Source organism: Sciurus carolinensis, chromosome 2, assembly GCF_902686445.1.
Source record: "Sciurus carolinensis chromosome 2, mSciCar1.2, whole genome shotgun sequence".
Lineage (NCBI taxonomy): Eukaryota > Metazoa > Chordata > Mammalia > Rodentia > Sciuridae > Sciurus > Sciurus carolinensis.
The window spans coordinates 80470855-80489435 of NC_062214.1; the positions used below are offsets into that span (position 1 = coordinate 80470855).

At 52.5% G+C, this 18581-nt stretch overlaps 1 long non-coding RNA gene across 2 annotated transcripts; it reads right to left on the minus strand.

Moving 5' to 3' along the window:
* Window positions 1-15179: 15179 nt before the first annotated feature.
* Window positions 15180-17891, minus strand: LOC124977976 (uncharacterized). Of its 2 annotated transcripts, none has more exons than XR_007107296.1 (3): window positions 17393-17891; window positions 16139-16235; window positions 15180-15674 (listed from the first exon to the last, which is right to left on the minus strand). It is a non-coding gene; the product is annotated as an uncharacterized LOC124977976 (long non-coding RNA). The 2 variants fall into 2 exon arrangements; XR_007107297.1 differs by lacking the exon at window positions 17393-17891 and adding an exon at window positions 16983-17112.
* Between the last annotated feature and the right edge of the window lie 690 nt (window positions 17892-18581).

Here is an 18581-nt window from a genome sequence, read left to right on the forward strand (position 1 = left end):
AATATAAGTATATACTGTACAATATTTGGACATGCTTATACTGAAGTTAGGTGTAGGCCCAGCACAGTGGTGCATGCCTGGAATCCCAGCTACTGGAGGCTGTAGCAGGAGGATCAAAAGTTTGAAACCAGCCTCAGCAACTTAGCGAGGCCCTGAGTAATTTAGCAAGATCCTGTCTCAAAATAAAATAAAATAAAAGGGCTGGGGGCGTTGCTCAGTGGAAAAGCAGCCCTGGGTTCAATCCCCAGTTCCATGTAAATGAATACGTAAAAAGCTACGTGTTGCTCATCTGAATGTGACTTAACTGGAGGGCCCTGGTAATCCTACCCACTCCCCACCTGCTCCTAGCTAACTCCTCTCTGGGGAGAGCTCGAGAAGAGCAGAGAGGGCCACAGGGCCTCTCCGTTGGGTGGTGGAGTCTTTCATGAGCAGCCCCGGTGACTCTGCCTCCACCCTGGCCTCCTTGCAGCTGAGGCTGGCTGGTGGCGGAGGCTGAGCTGCGTCCTCCCCTGCCTCCAGCCGCAGCAGCACGTTCTGTGTGCAGCATCTGATCTCTGCAGGGCCCAGTGCCAGTGCTGTGACTCTCTCGACTCTGGGTGTGTGCTCTTCATTACTGACACTCAGTCACCTTGCCTTTGTTGACAAGCACCTAAAGCACAGTTTATTCTTCTCTAGCTCCCAAAGTGGGGGTGTAGGAAAGGATTCCAGAAGAAAGAGTTCCCACCGGCCCTGTCTGGTTTTCACACCTGTAGGGTGGGGGCAATCCCAGGCAGCACCGCCACCCCAGGGCTGCAGAGGAGAGCAAGGCCAGCAAGGCCCTGTGGTGGCTAATTGTATGTGCTCCCTGGAGGGGCTGCAGGGTGCCCAGCTGTTTGGCCAAACTTTATTTCTGGGTGCATCTGTGAGGGGTTCTGGATGAGGTTAACACTTGCATCGTGAGCTCAGTAAAGCAGGTGGCCCTGCTCAGGGTAGGTGGGCCAGGTGTAACCAGTTGAGGGCCTGAAGAGGCTCCAGGGTCCAGCAGGAGAACATTCTCTCCTTCAGCTGACTGTCCTCCAGCTGGGACATTGGTCTTCTGTCCTCAGACTTAGGCTGGCACTTACACTGTCAGCTCTTCTGCTCTGGACTTTTTTAGCCTTCATAAATCTGTGAGCCAATTCTTTCTAATAGATATCTCTGTGTGTTTACCTATGAATCCTACTGGTCCTGTTTCCCTGGAGAACCCTGACTAATACAGATCCCTTCCTTTCTCTTCCCCATGCTTTCCGCCGTAAGAGACCCATGTGGGCACACCTCCCCCAGCACCTTCCAGAAGCCAGTCAGATGATAGATCTCTCCCAGACGCCTCCCCTCGCTGCGCCTGGTCCTATGGCTGGGGACTGTCAGGTTGGGTTCCCCTGTAGCAGTCTGAGTCACTTATTAGGAAGGTAAAAGGAAACCGTGGCAGAGGAAAAGGCAAGTGGGACAAGGAAGCAAAAGGAAAGAAGCTAAGCAAGGGTGTGGCGTCCAATAGAATTGCACAAGGGTGGCTTTGGTCTAATACCCTAGGAGCCCAGGGACAATTAACAGTAGTCCCAGTCAGGGGCAAGAGGCCTGGGGTACTTGTACCTCCTTACTCCCAGCCGTGGGGGATAAATGTCCAGGCACTTCCTGTCCTGGGTGGGTGCAGACAGTGGATCTGGAGCCTGGGGCCGTCCAACAGACAGGGGCAGGTACGAGCTCTTGGGAGGGGGTGGGAGGAGGGGGTAAAGGCCTGGGGAAATGAAGAAGGAACACAGGGTGACATGCTAGGTGGAGGTCAGGAGGTTTTGCCTTTGGGTGACCCACCCCAAGCGCACCTCTGAGTCTGTTTCCCTCAGAAGAAAGGGTGGTGCCCTCCTGTAATCCCAGTGGCACGGGAGGCTGAGCCAGGAGGATCGCAAATTCAAAGCCAACCTCAGCAACTTAGCAAGGCCCTAAGCAACTCAGGGAGACCCTGTCTCTAAATACAAAAATAAATAAATAAATAAATAAATTAATTAATTAATTAATTAAAAAACGGCTGGGGACGTGGCTCAATGGTGAAGCGCCCCTGAGTTCAACCCTGGTACAAAAAAGAAAAAGTTTCCCTAGGAAAGTGAGTAATACACTCTGCTCAGGTTCCGCCCTTGCAAGTCTGCAATCCCAAGCTATTTTTGTCTCACTCTAATAACAATAAGCCCATTGTGCACACTTCCTGACTAATCCCCCCAGTGAGGCCAGGAGGGGTGGGCCCAAGGACTGAGGACCTTCAGGCGGGGAGTGAGGGCTGACACCAGGAGCAGTCAAGGGTGGGCTGATCACAACTTCTAGCCACTGGGCCCCGCACCCCCACTCAGTGCGCACTCATCCCAAGTGGCCGATGGCTTCTGCTCCACACAGCAGCACGGAGAGCTAAGCTGTCACGCTCTCTGCAGACAGCAGGTATCCAAGTCACCCACTGTGCTGGAGCTCTCATGCAAGGTCCTTTGCTTGCCTGACTTCATTGCCCCTCATGCCAAGTCCTGTGCCCTCTGTCCCCATGAAGCGGCTACTATGAGCCCATTTATGCAGATACAGGAACCTCAGGCCCAGGAGACCAAGGGGCTGATCCCAGCGTCAGTGGCTGGTGGTGTCCTAATCTAGGTCAGTCCTGCCAAACCACACCACTGGGGGGTCTTTCTGCACCTCTGAGACCTTGTACCCAGGAGTTCACACTGGATTCCATAAGAGTTGGTGACACCAAGACAGGACTGGATGGGCCAGGGTTGAAGTCCCCAGCCCTGGGGACCCAACAGACCAGGCTCAGCCATTTGTTCCAGCATGCAAATCAAAGAGAGGAGCAGGGTGAAGCGGGGAGAGGAGCTTTAATCAGCATGGTCACAGCAGGAAGAGCAGGTGTTGGGGTACAGAGTTAAAGCGCTGTCTTCAAGTGACTGATGGTAACTTTGAGGTTTTAAAAAAAAGAGAACAAAGGCAAGGGTTGGGGCTTTCATGGCTGGAGGTGCGCATACTGGCAGTCGGTCATCCTGGTCTGGTTGATCATTATCTCAGGCCTGGGAAGCTCTGGAGGGTCAGCATCGCTTGAGGGGCTGATTAGCTTCCAGCCTAAGCAGATTGCTATGGTGGGGCAGCCTCGATTCTGAAATGATGGGCAGGGGCTGTGGTCTGTTCTGTGAGGTAGTTTTGATTCCTTGCCATAAAGATGCTATCAACCAAGCCTGTTCCCAGAATCCAAGGTAACCGCAAAAGAAAGTGGTTCAGAAGGAAAAAAAAAAAACTTAAAAAGGCAAACAGAGTCAGAGAGGGGCAAAATGGAGTTGGTTAAGTCAGTGACTGAGTCCTCCTTCCACTGGTCAGGGTGAGTAAGTGTTTTGGCACCAGCTATGCAGGGCACACCCAAGTGAGAAGCTGTGGAGAAGCATTTGCGATCGTAATGGAAAACTCAGAACATTGTAGGCCGTCTTACACTTCTTCTGTATTTCAGGACTAGCTCTATTTTGATTTGCACATGTTCAGTGAGGGGCACCTTATTCTTTTCTGGGCTTAGGACCATTAAATTAAGGTCTTCATCTGGCCCTGCCCAGCCCTGGCTCACAGGGGGACCACAGGGAGTAGCTGCTGCCCCTGGCTTCCTGGGCCCTTGTCAGTGAAGACAAATCACAAACCTTCTACCTGCAGGATCTGCAGGGCCCTGGGCAAGATGGAGAGGATGCTGCCCTTTCACCTTCCTCCCTGTTCTTGGACCCGATCCCAAATGCAGATGCACTTTGTAAACTGTAAAGTCCTGTGCTCGTCTGCTGGGTGAAGTTGAGATCCTTGCCAGGCCAACTGGGAGCAGAGGAAAGGCTGTGCTGCTTAGAGGTCACCTTCATCACAGGTGTGACAGTAATTAGTTACAGCTCCCCAGGGTAGGGGTCACATCTGATTCCCCTGAGGGTCCCCAGCACCCAGCCCCAGCATACCTAGCAGCCACTCAGGAAATGCTGGCTATCCCATTCTCAGGAAATGCTGGCTAACCCATTCTGAATTAGATTGACCTCAGGCACCACAGAGCCACAGGGCTCCTGGTTTGGTTAGTGCCTAGGGGCACTTTACCACTTTACCACTGACTATATCCCTAGCCTTCTTTATTTTTTATTTTGAGATGGGGGGGGGTCTCACTAAGTTGCTGAGGCTGGCCTCAAATTTGAGATCCTCCTTCCTCAGCCTCCTAAATCCCTGGAATGACAGGCATGTGCCATCCCACCCAGCTTACCTCATGTTTTTTTCTAAGAGAAGGGTGAGGTGGGGGAGGGGCCCCTGACTGACTTCCACTTGGCTTCTTATCATCTCAGTTTCCTTGTTGAGTGTGTGTCCCACACAGCCCCGTCCCCTTCTGCCTAGTTCCCATGCTCCCCGCTTTGGCCTTAAGCCCCAGGAACTCTCTTCTCACAGAGGCACATGGGGTCTCCCCAGGGCTTTTCTCTGGCAGGATGCAGTTTCAACAGCTCCCCTTCTTGTCCGACACCCACCACCTCTCTATGGCCCACACAGGGAAAAGATCATGGAGGCTCCTTCAACTCCCAACGGGGAAACTCAGGTAAGCAGTCCCCCTCCTTTAGCCTCCGCTTCCCTATCTAGAAACTGGGAGAATGGATTGTTGGGATTATTAGAACACAATTCACACAAGTGACCTGGTAAATCAAGTTGATTATATCTTTCCCCTGAACAATCTCATGCCTCCCTTCTTTTCTTCTGTTTGTCCTACTAATGCTAATTATGCTTGGTTTCTATTGGAGACAGGTAGAGAGACGTGACAACTGGCCTTCAGAGTTCTGAAGGGTTGGGTACTTCATTGCAGGCCTAGAACCCAGTGACTCTGGAGGCGGAAGCAGGAGGATGGTAAGTTTGAGGCCAGTCTGAGCAACTAGTGAGACCCTGACTCAAAATGAAAAATAAAAAGGGCTGGGGAATGTGGCTATGTGGTAGTGTCCCTGGATTCAATCCCCAGTAACCACCCCCCCCAAAAAAATAATAAATAAAAACCAACTCTAGAAGGGAAAAGAAAAACGTAAGCAAAATTACTTGCTCCCAGGAGAGAGGGGAGTCCTCAGCCCAGCTCTGAAGTCCTGAGAGTCTCCAGGTGAGATGGGTGGTGGTGGTGGAGAGGGGAACTGTCCAAGTTAGCTAGGGAAGCTTAGTTCTTCCAAGGTCCTGTTGCCTAATTTTGTGTTCATAATTTTATTTTATTTTTTTAAAGAATGTGTTAATCTATTTCCCGCCGTTGTGACAAATCAACTTAGAGGAGAAGCTTTTTATTTTGGCTCCTGGTTTTGGAGGCTTCAGTCCATGACCACCTAGCCCAGTGGTGTTTGACTTTCTGGTGAGACAGAAGCATGTGTGGAGGAAAGCTGCTCATCTCATGATGGCCAGAATCAAGGAAAGAGGGAAAGGAGCCCTGGACAATATACACCCTTCAACGTTGCACTCCCCATGACCTATTTCTCCAACTAGGCCTCACTTCTGGAAGTTTCCACCATCTCCCAACAGCCTGTGAAGCTATAACTCCATTGATGGATTCCTCTATCGCCAGGGCCCTCCTGAGCCAATCACCTCCCAAAGACCCCTCCTTTGGACACTGCTGCCTTGGGGACCAAGCCTTTAGCTCATGAGCATTCAGGGGACATTTCAGATACAAACCATAACAAAAACTATACAGAGTTCCTGAGGTTTGGGCCTCCCAAACCCAAAAGTACCCCAGAAGCCTGCTGGAAAGCCTGCCTGTCCATCCAGAAGATTTCTCTGAGGGTTCTGCTTCATCCTCATCTTCTCTGTCCATCCTGCTGATCAGCCTTGGACAAGCCAGGGCATCTCTGGGTGTCCAGGGTGCCTGCCTCCTGCTGCGGGCAGGGCCGTGTAACCATAGATGAGCTATGAGCTCCCTGAGGGTTGGTTGAAGTCCTTCCACATGCCCTTCCCCCAAAGACCCTGCTCATGGTAGGCCTCAGTGACGCTCAAGCTCAAGGCCTCCGGGGCTGGGAGAGTGAGGGTGTCTGGCTACCCAGAGATGTTCGAAACCTAAGCAGCCCTCTTGTGGACAGAGAGGCCCCTCTTCCTCTCAGGTGTCCTTGGTGGTAGGGAGCGGGCTGGAAGTCACAGTGCCAGAAAACCCTGTCATAATCCAGTGACCAGGATAAAAGGGAAACCTCAAAAACCATTCAGACTTATAAAGTGTAGCTTTAATGTACTGGGAGCCAGGGGGCTGTACTTAGCTAAGAGTTTCTGCGTCGATTATGAATCTCTTCCAATTCGCCCCCTGACTTCCTGGGATGGGCCTAGCTGGGTCCCACTAGCCTGTTGAGGGAGACCAAGGCCCCAGCATCCTGTATGATCCTACCAGGTCCACAGTCTCTGGACAGGTTCAAATGCAGGAGGGACCCAGGGCAGCATGACCACAGCCACCCACTGCCAGAAACTCCAGCAATAGTTCGTTCTTGGAAGTGCAGAGCCTGTGTAGGCCAGCTCCTTATGGTCTGCCTGGCATCCCTGAGCAATAGCCAAATTGTGGGAGCAACTCAAGGGTCCCATCAAGGGCAGATGAGTGGATAAGCAAAATATGGTATATACGTACAATAAAATGTCCTTTTGCCGTAAAAAGGAAAAATTCTGACACATGTTATGACATGGATGGATGCATGCCAAATGAAATAAGCCGGTCATGAGGGGACAAGTGCTGTGTGATCCCACTTATGTGACAAACTGAGAGTAGTCAGATTTGCAGACACAGAAAGTAGTGTGACGCTCCCCGGGGCCTGGGGAGGAGGGAAGAGAGAATCATGCTGAATGGATACAGAGCTGTCAATTTTTCAAGATGAAGAGTTCTGGAGATGGTGACGTCTGCACAACATTGTGAGTGTCCTTAACGCCACTGAATTGGACACTAAAATGATTAGGACGGTAAATTTTATGTTATGTGTATTTTATGATTTTTTTAAAAAATAAAAATTTAAGAAAAAAGAGACTCAAGAGCCAACCTGCATGGAGCTCCCAATAGTCAAATCTGGGACAATTTGAGCATCAGAATAAATAATGATCTGTGAGACAATATCATTCCAAGTAAGTGAATAAACAAATAGAAGAAAAAACTTTTACCTAGAAAAGAGGGTGAATTAATAAATGTGAACGGAATAATGGGATTAGAAAAATCAGATTTTTGCAATTGTCGTAGAAATATCTGATTCAGGAAAACATGATTAATGGGTGCTAAAACTTGTTAGGTGAAAGCTGGATGATGAACATGATATTTGCACAATCTCATACTCTCTCCTTACAAAATATTTATTAATTACTTATAAATTAAGAGGTACATTATACTCTATAATCAACAGTAGTGAAACCTGGTGTACACGATCTAAACTAAAGGACAAAGGTAAGTATCACCAGCAATGGGGATAATTTAACACGTGTAAACTGATAGGATGTAATGAGAACACAGCGTCACTTCCTCGTGCTCCAGCCCCAACACAAAATCAGAAAAACTCAAGGGGAGAATAACAGAATAACCAGCCAGAATGCTTTATAAGTGTCAAGGTATCAAAGTAAAGATTGATGGACCGTCCTGGACTCAAGGCGCCTGAAGAGACTTGTTGGCTAAACGAACAGGTGATCATGAACTACATCTTCTCCTCTTTCTCTTCTCCTCTCTCCTTTTCCTTCTCTCTCTCTCTCTCTCTTCCTCTCTCTCTCCTCTCTCATTTTCCTGTGGTACTGGGGATTGAACCCAGGGTTGCTCTACCACAGAGCTACATCCTCAGTCCTTTATTTTTCATTCTGAGACAGGGTCTTGCTAAGTTGCTGAGGCTGACCTTGAATTTGCCATCCTTCTGCCTCAGCCTCCGAAGTCACTGGGATTATGGGCATATGGTACCATGCCTGACTTTCTGACTCTTTTGATATAAAGGACATTATGGTAAAACTGGAATGGTATGTGTGGATTAGATGTTAGTAACATAGTGTCCTGACTTCATTGGTTGTAATATGTGGTTTTGCATGAGGGTGTACCGGCTTCAATTTACTCTCAAGTGGTTCAGATAAAAACAACTCCCTCTCTCTGGCATGGTGATATATGCCTGAAAGCCCAGTGACTTGGGAGGCTAAGGCAGGAGGATCATAAGTTAGAGGCCAGCTTAGGCAACTTAGTGAGACCCTGTCTCAAAATAAAAAATTAAAAGGGTAGGGGATATGGTTCAGTGGTAGAGCACTTGCCTAGCATGCGTGAGACCCTAGGTTCAAATTAAAATGAAGTCTGTCTGCTTCTATCAATTTTTCTGCCCTGTGATCCACTCCTGGGGACATATCCTACAGGAATAAGTGCTAATGTCCACCAAAAGTCATGGAGAAGAATTTTGTAGCAGCTTTATTTGTCATATTCCCCAAGTAGAAGCTACCTGTGTCAGTCTGCTCAGGGTACCTCAACAGAAGGCCACAGCCTGGTCAGCTTGACCACAGACTTCCTGTCTCACAGTTCTGAAGGCTAGAAGTCCAAGATCAAGGCGTGGACAGGCTGGTTTCTAATGAGGCCTCTCTTCTGCTGGGACATGGCTACCTTCTCACTGGGTCCTCATATGTCCCCTTCTCTGTGTGCGCACGCTCTTGTGTCTTTTCCTCTTCTTAAAAGGGCACCAGGGCTATTAGAATAGGGCCCCCCTCATGACCTCGGTTCACCTTCGCCGCCTCCTTAAAGGTGCTATCTTCAAAGAGAGTCATATTGCAGGGTTAAAGCTTCATTCTAGCCAGGCATGGTGGCTCATGCCAGTAATCTCAGAGGCTTGGGAGAATTGCAAGTTCAAAGACAGCCTCAGCAACTTAGTGAGGCCCTAAGCAACTCAGTAAGACCCTGTCTCTAGAAATAAAATACAAAAAAGGGCTGGGGATATGGCTCTGTAATTAGTGCTCCTGAGTTCAATACCTGGTAACAAACTAAATTCTACAAATTATGAGGGGACAGAATTCAGTCCATAATCCTACTCAAATGCCCACCAACAGTAAGAAGCATACCTGGTGGTACATTTATAAGGTGGAATGCCACCCAGCAAGGGACTGGCCAAGTCATTAATATATGCAATCCTGTGGATTAATTTTAAAGACACAATCTTAAGCAAAAGAATTTGCACACAAAAGAACATACTGTGTGGTTTTATTTATATGCAGGTCAGGAAAAGGACAGACGTGTAGTAAAACTTATGGTGTAGTGGATTTAAGGAATAAGGGCTGGGCATGGTCTGAGGGGAGAATAAAGGAGACTCCCAAGGGTCTGGCAGGTTCTGTGTCTCAGTCTGAGTAGTGGTGATGTGGAGGTTTACATATGAGAAATCAATCGTGCTGTATGTGTGAGACGTGGCGGCCTGCTGTGTTAAAGTTACAGCTCCTGTTGACAAAAACCAAGAAGCGTGCTGAATGAACGGATAAAAGGTCAGAGTTCACAGAATGGAGAGAGGATCAGAGAATGGACAGAAGAGGCTGGGGAGGGAGGCTGGACCTGGTCTCAGGGCCTTGTGTGGAGTTTCAACTTTTTTCCTTGTAAGGAATTTGGATTTTTCCCCCCGCCAAAAATGGAAAGCCATCGAAGGGGTCTAAGCAGGAAGTGACATAATCATGCAGATTCTACAAAGGGTTCCACAGGTTAGAGGGGCAGGGATAGAGGCAGACAGACAGGAAAGAGGCTGCTGTGTCCCAGCCTGGGAGTATGTGGTGGACCCAGTCTGGTGGTAGTGGTGACGGAGTGCAGGGGGCAGGTGTGCAGAATCGTTTGGTTGGTGATGAATGGTAGGTAGAACCGGGGAGCTAGGAGTCTCAGAGACCCCAGGTCTTGCCTTGGGTGAGCAGTGCACTGTGATGAATTCTCTGGGCTGGGATCCTGGAGGGGAGGAGGTTTGGGGGCAGCAGAGGAGACAGTAGGAAGAAAACGCTTGGAGAAAACAGAGAACTGGCTGGAATGCCTATAATTAGGGGCCAGGATGGCACCCAAATGAGGGGGGTGACCAGTGATCGCAGTAGAATCAGGGAGACTATTCAAATGCAATAGGCCCCCCAAATGCTTAAAAGAAGGTGGAAACAGAGATTTTGGAATGTGTTATTTTTTTAATATTGTTAAATTGAAGTATGCATACAAAAAACGGACATATGCTGGGTACGGTGGTGCATGCCTGTAATCCCAGCAGCTAGGGAGGCAGAAGCAGGAGGATCTCGAGTTCAAAGCCAGCCTCAGCAACTTAGCAAGGCCCTGTCTCTAAATAAAATATAAAAAGGGCTGGGGATGTGGTTCAGTGGCCCTGGGTTGAATCCCCTGTTTAAAAAAAAAAAAAAAAAAAAAAAAAAAAAAGAGAGAGTGTACATTCTAAGTGAACAGCTTGCAAAATGATCATGAGTGAACTCCCTCCTGACTTACTCTGGAAATCTGCTGATTTCCAAAACTCTGTAAATGCTGCAGGCCAGGCAGAACAGGTTTGCATTCACCATTTGAGAAACCTGAGGTGGAGGTTGGAGAAGAAACTTGACTAGCTTTGGGGTGAGGGTTGTGGGTGAGACAGGAAGAGCTGGTGAGGAGAGAGCTGTGGTGGAGCTCTGAGGAACACCAGCTCTGAGTAATAGGTGTCGGGGAGGAGAGGAGCCCACAAAGGTCCCACGGGAATTTGTTAGCAACCTTGATGTATTTTATTTTATTTTATTTTTTCACAATGCCTGAACCCAGGGCCTTGCACATACTAGGCTCTACCACTGAGCTACATCCCCAGCCCTTTTTAAGATGAATTTTCACTAATTTTCCCAGACTGGCCTTGAACTTGAGATCCTCCTGCTTCAGCCTCCTAAACCTCTGGGATTACAGGTGTGCACCACCATGACCCGCCTCTGGTGTATTTTGAAAAGCCTGCCGTCCTGCAGTGTCTGTCTGGAAACACCCTGGGGGAGCCACAGGGGGCAGCATTGGGAGCCTCATGGTCCCTCACCTCGGAGATCAAATCTCTCTGAGGATCTTGGTCCATTAAGGTTTGAGCTGCACCCAGAGTTCTCACTTTGGGAAGGTCTCTTGGAGTGGGAATAGTCTTTGGATCTCTAAGGAAGGGAGTTCAAATGGTGGAAGCCAGATGGGGAGACTCTGGGCGGAGACCTTCCCAGGTGAACATCTGGGATCAGTTTGGATAATTCTGCTCTTGTACCAAACTTCTCGTAAGCCCCCTGGGCTGATACCCACAGGATGAAACCCCATCAGCCGCTTCCAGACCCTTGGTGAATAGTCCCATCTGCTTTCATCCATTCATTCCAGGAGCATGGCCAGGCTGCCCATCTCCACGTCTACACCCCAGCTGTTACCTGGGGAAAGAGGTGTCTTCCCTACTCTCCACCGTCCCACATCACCCCCAGCCCTTCTCGTTAGGACCACCTGCCTCTCCCAGAACACACTACATAGTCATTTGTATCTGTGTCTTAGCTTCCACGCAGGTGAAGGACATCAACTCTGCAGCCCCTCCCCCTGCACAGCGCCACACATCATAGCAAAGCTGTCCCCAGGGTATCCAGGCACCCGTCGGTGACACCAGGGTTGTTTCCATTTGGGGTTATTCAGAATGAGGTTGCTTGTGGATGCTCTTGACAAGTCTGTGTGGTCCTGTTCTCATGCCCCTACCTGCCTGCCGCTAGAGACGCCAGCGCTGCCCTTGACCTCGTGCACACACATGGTTGGACACAGAGCCATGGGCTTTTGTGGATACCAGAAAAGCATCCCACCCTTAGTTCCACCGTTAACCACGCCTCCTTCTGAGATGACCCTTGCTCTGACTGCTCTGACTTTTTTTTTTTTTTTTTGGAGGTTTTTCCATATCTTTCTTCTGGCCAGGAGGGGCCCAGGGTGGGCCTTTGGAAATTCAGTGAAGGGAAGGCAGAGAAACATTCCCCTGTTCTGTGGTATTTGAATGGTGTCCAGGTTCTGGCACCCTCTGACTGTCCTTAGCAGTCATAACAGTCCTCCCCCAGGGCCGGGGACATCAAATCAATGTGGGAACTTGGCAGCCCAGACCTGTCTGTCCCCAGCCAGCAGTTCATCTGGAAGGAGGCAGGGAGGACCACGGAGTCTCCACATCCCTGAATCTCAGGGGTTCCTGGAGCCTGGGAGCGGGGTCGCTAGGGACATGCGTGCCGGCAGAGTGAGCCAGCAGCTGTGTACAGCGAGCGGGGCGTGGGTGCTCAAGGCAGTGGGCCTCCCTGGATGAGTGAATGAAGCCAACTGGCACCCCCACTTCCCTGGAGGGATTCCATGGGCTTTGTGTAAAGGGATTAAGACTTTAGCCTGCTCAGCAGAGAGAAAGGTTCTCGACTACAGTCCTGTGGCAGCGTGGTTATGTGTCTGTGTGTCCATGTGTCCGTGTGGGCTGCTGAAAGCCTTGATTTTGGGAATCAGAGCTGCTGGCTGCCTCAGTTGGGAGGTGGCACATGGGCTCTGCTTCCTGTGTCCTCTGAGTGGGGAGGGGCGGCAGGCAGGAGGAGATGCCAAGGAGACGTCAGCCCCTTGGCAGCAATGGCGGTGGGGTGGAGTGAGATCCTAAAACCCAAGGAAGATCAGTTCACACCGCCTAAGCTTAGACAGGTACGTAGCTCAGAGAGGGTGCATCTTGCAACTATCGCATAGCAAGTCAATAGCAGAGAGGAGAGTAGACCCTGCTCCTGGCCCAGGATCTAGTCCTTGATTTTTCCGGTGGAACCTGGCAAGTGGCACCGAGAGACACTGTCCACATCCTGCAGTGTCTCTTTCCTCTGCCTCCCAATCCCAAAGGATCCTGCTGAGGGACAGCCTGAGGTGAAACCCTTCCCAGGAGCCTTCTGCTTGCACAGGGATGAGTGGATAGGTCTCAGCTAGAGTCCTAAAAGGGAACATGTGTCATGGGCCACCTACGTCAACAGAGGATCTTTTGCTATAGGAGAAGCGGGGTGACTTTGACAGGCCTTCAGGGGAGCAGCCTGCCTTGAGGGATGGGGTGGTCTGGATCTCTCTGAGGTATGATTGACTCTTGACCAGTGTTAGGGACGTGAGTTCAAGCCCTGTGCCCAGAGGGAACAGGGGTAGAGGGCGTGGGTGTTGTGAAGCCCAGCCAATAGGGATTCAAGCTGTGGGAGAACAGGGGTGCTGAGGGAGAGAGGCCTTCACCTACCTTCTCAGAGCCCAGCATGTGGGTGCAGACAAGGAACCCACTTTGGGGACAGTAGAAACCAGGATCTTTGAGCAGAGAACATCATAAGGAGACCAGAGAAGGAGAGGAATCTGTCCTGCAGGTCTGCATGGCCCTCGTCCCCCGCCACACTTGCTTCCTCTCCACCAGTGGCTGACTTGGGTCCTGGGGAAAGCACAGGGTAGGGAGAAAAAAGAGGGCCAGGAAGGACGGGCCCGTGCCACGGTGTCCCCACCCAGGCGCCCCCGCCCCAGCCTGCACTTGTCCGCTGCCGGGGCCTCTTCAAGGCCCTGGGCTCAGAACCCCGAGGGAGTCCGCTCCACTGTCCAGCTCCGGCTTGGAGAGGCCTCTGTCTCCTCAGCTATCAGACGGTATGTGGAGGGGGAGGGAGAGGCCAGGACTAAAAGCCCACGTGGTCCTTCCTGCTAGACCTGGCCTGCGTTCCCAGCTCTTTTCCCTGAGACTGCTTGCCGCTTCTTCTGATTTCCAGCTGACCATCTTGGTTATGTTCTAGGATCAAACTCTCAGCATTTGGAAAGGACCTTAGAAAGCAGCTGATGCTCCATGGGTATTGTTAAGAAGGGGACAGTGAGGCCCAGGGAGGGACAGGGCATACCTGTGGGAGGACTAGACCAGAACCTGGCACCCCCATCTCCTGGTCCCCAGGCAGCCACCCCCAGCTCCTTAGCAGGAAACAGAGCATTTTGTCTGATCTGAGCAGGGGGCAGAGAGGCGGCTGGTTGGTCCCCTGGGCCCCAGGCCAGTCCAGACAAGCTCGGCAGGAATCTGCTCTGGTCAGGGCTGCCTTCCCCAGGGCTGCCCTAGGCTGGGCCCAGGGCCTCAAGGTCCTGGGGACATGTTTACTTTCTGCCTGGCTTCTACACGCATTGCGGTTTCCACTTGGAAGGGCCACAGTGGGAACAGCAGGGGCTACTCTGGGGGCTGGGCTGTGTCCTGTGGGAAAGTCTGGGCTGTGCAACAAAAAGTTTGGAATTTGGCAGCCCAGGTCCTGGAATTCCCACGCTGTGGGCCAGGGACTCAGCTCTGGCTTCTCCAGCTACTGTGTCTACCTGGGCCAGGTTCGCGTGAGTGGGTGGCCAGGTCCTCCAGGGTGCAGGCTAGAAGAATCTTCTCCTTCTGAAGCCCCACCTCCTATTTCACAGATGTGGAAACTAAGAGAGGGACAGGAGCTTGTCCAGGGCCCCCTCCTAGCCCATGGCAGGGTCGACCTGGAATAAGGCCTCCAGGTTCCCAGCTCAGGCTTCTGTCAATGTGCCTGGAATCCCCTCCTCCCTTAGGCCTTGCTGGGGTGACTCCCAGGGACACCCGCAGCCCTGTGTTTCCCATGACTTCTCTCGGGGCTGGGGCAGGGAATGTGTGCTGGAAGGGGCCTGGCCTTCTCCATTGCACCCTGGCCATGGCCCAGACTCTGGGCAGAAGGGAAGTTGGGAAGGGGCCGCCCACTGCTCTGGCTCTCCCTAGGGTCCCCGTGGTGGCTGGGTGACCCCTGAGAACCCTCCTCCCAGCATAGGCTTGCGTTGTCCAGGTCTGGGAGCCAGGATGTGGACTTGAACTCCCGTTCCCCCACCTACCAGCTGACAGCCTAGGAAAGCCATGCTGCTCCTGGGCCGGCTCCCTAGACTATAGGACAGACGCGTGACTCCCCACCTCTCAGAGGATGATGGGAGTGGAACCATGGTGTGAGGTGGGAGGCCTCAGCACACACTGGCCATCTACCCACCCACGCAGCAGCTGGACAGAGGCAGAAGAGCCATCTTGCCCACGGGGCCTGCTGCCACTTGGGCTGTGGCAGGGCCCACGGGAGCAGTGAAGGTGCTGAGCCCTCCCCGATTTAACCGCTGAGCCACATCCCCAGCTCCTTGTATTTATTTATTTATTTATGTATTTTGAGACAGGTTCTCACTAGGTTGCTTACAGCCTCGCTACGTTGCTGAGGCTGGCTTCAAACCTGTAATCCTCCTGCCTCAGCCTCCCCAGCCTCTGCAATTACAAGTGTGCACCACCACATCTGGATACCCCGGATAGTTCTTGCCCCATCTAGGCAGTGTTGGGGTGAAGGCCCCCTGGCCCTGTTCCTGTGGCCGGCAGCCTCCCTCCTGCTTTCGGTGAGGGGAGCTGGTGATGGGAGTCTTCTCTCAGGGAGCCGCCCTGCTTTTTCTTAATCTGCAGCACAAAGGCAGCTGAGCCTTCCTGCTGAGGAGCCTGGGAGAAGAAGCCAGGATGGAGGGGCTGTCGTTCATCTTCCCAGCCTGTCTGCTCCAGGGACTGTTCTGGCGAGTGATGAGGAAGGAGAAGCCAATTTGCAGCTTCGTGGAGGAGAAGGTCTCTGCTGCTGCTGTCTGGCACGGCTTTGCCCCTCGTCCCCTCTGGCCACCTGCCTCTTTAATCCATTTAACGCCTCTCCGTGATATATTTTTTTCAGTCCTTCTCCTCAGCTCAGGCCCCCAGGGCCTCCTTGACAGGAGAATGAGAAAGGCATTTCTTGGTCCCAGTCTCAGCAGCCCTGGGGCTGTTCCCTGGGAGGGGACCAACTTCAAGGTCAAGCTGATGCTGGCTGACCTTGAAACCCTCCTCCTCCACCCCCACCGCCCCTGACGCTCCTCCACTCTCGAGCTCACTGAGCTCCATCACATTTAAAAGCTGTTAAAAGCGCCCGTCTGGTCGGCTGCCTCCACGGGATCGATGGGTGGGTGGGTGGAGGGCAGACTCAGTTCAGGGACAAGACCCTAAAAGGGAGAGGCGCGGGTCTGCCCTGGGAACCTAGGCCCGGGGGCTGCCTGGCAACCTCCCACCTATGGGAAGGCGTGGGAAGAAGACAAGAGGCCGGCGAGGTTGTCCTCTGCACATTAGGCTTCTGAAAGACTCCCCCTACAGCTGTGCGCGATCAACCTGCGCAGCAGCGATCAGATTGCACCTACCTGAGCCAGGCACTCGCCTGAGTGCTTTAGGTAGGTGAACTCATTTCATCTTCACAGTGCCCTGGGAAGGAGGGTTATTATTAACCCCATGTTGCAGCTGGGGAGATGAGGCACAGAGAGGTTAAGTAACTTACCCAGGGCAACACAGCTGGTAGGTATGTGGCAGGGCTGTGATGGGAACCCTGGAATTCTGGCTTCAGAACCCCCTGCCGTGTCTGTGCCTAGCTGGACTCATCCCTGGGAAGGGACAAGGCTATGCTCTTTTGGTGACAACTTCACAGAGAAATACAATCATTCTGATGTATTACAGGCATAAGAACTAGAACTCAGGAGAGTTAAGACCTCAGTCCTAGAACGCAGTGGCAGGGGCTCTGAACATTCCCCTGCCCACTCTACCCAAACCAGAACTGCCCCTGGGCTGCAGTGACAGTGGCCTTGGGGCTGGGTATGGAAAGGCTCTCCTGTCTGGGGATTGCTAGGCTTTGGCCTTGAATTGCTGTGTGGCCCGTAGGAGCCCTCCCTGGACAGCGCTTCCTCAGGGAAGGCCTGGGCGAGGGGCAGGCGTGGGGTTGGTTATGGCTGGGCTTTGGGCCTTTATTAAATCCCAAACAAACCTAGCTGCAGGCTTCCGTGTGGCTTCAGAGGCCTCCCCAGGCCTCCGTCTGCCTGCTAATGGTTTTTAGCGCTCCTGCAGGGCCGGCAGCTTCCAGACCCACAGAGACCAGCGGCCAGTTGGCGCCTAGTCAGGGGAGGCTCTGGTGCTTCCTCCCTCACTCCACCTAACCTAGTGGAGCTGGGGGACAGGGCAGGGAGGTGTGGAGAAGCGAAGAAGGGCCTTTCTCACCTGGTCCCAGCTGCTTCCACCTCAGGCTGCGAGGAGCCAGAAACACCATGAGAGAGACCTTCAGAGTAGCCCACGGAGGCCCACTGTCCAATGGCGACTGCAAGGCCAAGGCCTGCGTGCATGATTCCCATGGCCCTTCCGACCTCACTGCCTCCCTCAACCCTGCTCACTCTGGCTAGAGTCACACGGGCCTCCCTGCTGGCCTCAAGCACAGGGCCCTCCGTCAGCCCAGGGCCTTGCACTGGCAATCCTGTTGCCAACATGCTCCTCCCCCAGGTCCCGGCTCTGCTTAGTCTCCGCTCAGTTTTTGGAGACCTGCCCTGGACACTCCACTTTAAACTGCCTTCTCTGGGCCTCCCCACCCTCCCCAGCCTGCTTTGTTGCATTCCACAGATTTGTCCCCCTCTTACCCTCTGTGATGAATTTATTTGTGTTGTTTTCTCTTCCTCCTCCGCTGGGAGAGCAGGGACTTTTGTTTGCTTGGCTCTGTGGAATCTCTTCCCAGCCCTACAAGGTGCAGCACCTAACACAGTAGGTGCTCAGTACGCATCCGTGGAAGTGATGAATGGCTGAATGGGCGGGTTCAGAACTTCTCAGAGCACAGTGACAACCTGTGTTTGTGTAGGAGCCCAGGAAGGCAGGGTTTGGAAGACCTCACCTCTGCAGTGTCCTTGCAGTGTGGCTTACGGGAAGTCGCCCTGGCTCTCAGAGCCTTGACTTCCCAGCTGCACCCTTGTCCTGTCCCCCTCGTCCTGTCCCCCTCACAGGACTGCAACAGTGAAAGAGATGGTTTCTGGGAAAGAACTGGGCGGTGGCCACCCACAGGACCTCCCTGCCACTCTCTGCCCCATCCAGCACACAGCTGCTAGCTGTGACCTCCCTGAGCCTCTTTCTCCATCTCTGAAATGGGCAACGAAGCAGACTAAGCCCCTCCAGCAGGTGGCACCCAGGGCCTGGGGAGCCTTCTGGAAAGGTTCACCAGGTTCAGATGCTGCTGGGTCAACGGGAAGGAACAAACTTCACCCCTCCTCCCTGAGGAAGGAGCACAGGGTTCACCCGGAAGCAGAGGACAGCAGAGCAGGCAGGGATCTGGGAGGTCAGCAGGGTGGATGCTGGTCATCCCTCAGAGAGGGATGGGAGCTGGTCCAAGGGTGTGACAACTCCCAGTCACCCTTCACTGAGCCCATGCTGTGCATCTGGCATTGGAGGTTCCATCTTGCAATTCCCTGCATCCCAGGAGCTTCCTGTCCGAGGTCTCCCTAAAGGTCAGAGAGAGGAGCTTTCAGGCGTATGTGCGCCCCTTCCCTTGTCTTCTCCCCCTCAGGTGTGGGGGTGAGGGGCAGACCCTGGGTAAGGCCTGTGCTCCTGGTTCTGAATGATTTTAGGGTCTGGACACCCTGGAAGAAGCTGATGAAAACTATGGATCTTCTCTCCAAAGAGAAGCACACATCCACATCAGGAGGCCGACAGTATCACCCCCCAGGAACCAATGAGGTGGTCGTGTCTGGTGGTGCCACTGTTTGGGCTGGGGCTGGCCTGGATCTCTGCTGCTTGAGTCTGTGTGTTTGAACCGTGGTGCCGCGCTGTCAGCTTACCACA